Raw genomic sequence first — 1,111 nt, forward strand, 5'->3', positions numbered from 1 at the left:
CACAACTATGCCAAATTAAATTACAATTTATCTTGACTAAAGGCTAAACCTAACCTAATGGGTGCACCTTATACTAGGGGTAGTTCCAGAGGGCATAGTGGTGTGTGCCCAGGATACAGCTCCAAGGGGGTAGGGGGGTTTAACTAGTGGTGGCTGCAAGCAGGCTTATTTCTAGCAGCAAAGGCGCTGCGGAGCTAGAAGCAGATTACAGATACAGACCAAGGAGTTAGCTTGGGTCTGCCTGAGAAAGCCTGCAGCCAGAACAAGGGGAGTGTGCAAGAGGTTTTTCCTTACCAATCCCCAAAGCAGCAGCAGGAACAGCAGTTTCAGCATCAGAGGACACAGAGAGGACTCGATTTGCTTACAATAATCAGGAGATCTCCAGGCACAAATTCATTGTTCGTGGGAGGGGAGTTTAAAAACGGGGGTACGCTCAAAAACAAACAAGAGCAGGGAGAGGGGCCCCCAAAGACCCCTAGCTGATCAGACCAGGTGGCAAAGCAAGGACCTTCTCCGGGTGTCTGATCAGAAAATGTCTGGTTTTAAGGGAAAACTCAGGCAGTTTCCCGCCAGTAACTTTGATTGGTTCCCCTTAATCCAGGGGAGGAGAGAAGGCAGGGAAACTGCAGGTAGGCACAGGACATGTCTGGGCAAGTTCTGAGTCACAGGTATGACTCATATGCTCAGCTATGTGGCCACTTTAGGTCTCGCGTACCTGGGCAGAGCACCTACACCGAGCCGGGTCCGAACAAAGAAGCTAGACAAAGGAGCGAAAAAGCCCCCACCTCCCTGAGCAGAGCAATGGCTTCAGTCAGTCTGCACAAGCCATTTCCATGAGCAGGGCCAGGCTGTGACTTTGGTCAGTTCCATGGCCGGGGGTGGGGTGAGGGGGGGGGCGCGGTCACTCAGCACAAACAGAAAGGAAGGGGAAAAAAGGAATCCAGGAGGGGGATAGCTGTAACAGACAGGCTAACTCAACACTGTAGCTAGCTCAGTCCAACGATAAGACACTACGCTGGCCCCAGTCCCAGGTTACGGCACTAGATGAGAAATCTGCAGCTGTGTTTATCTCTCAGTCAGCCACAGACAGCCATGAGAAAAGAAAAAGTAC

The sequence above is a fragment of the Malaclemys terrapin genome, chromosome 11 (genome assembly GCF_027887155.1).
Source record: "Malaclemys terrapin pileata isolate rMalTer1 chromosome 11, rMalTer1.hap1, whole genome shotgun sequence".
Taxonomy (NCBI): domain Eukaryota; kingdom Metazoa; phylum Chordata; order Testudines; family Emydidae; genus Malaclemys; species Malaclemys terrapin.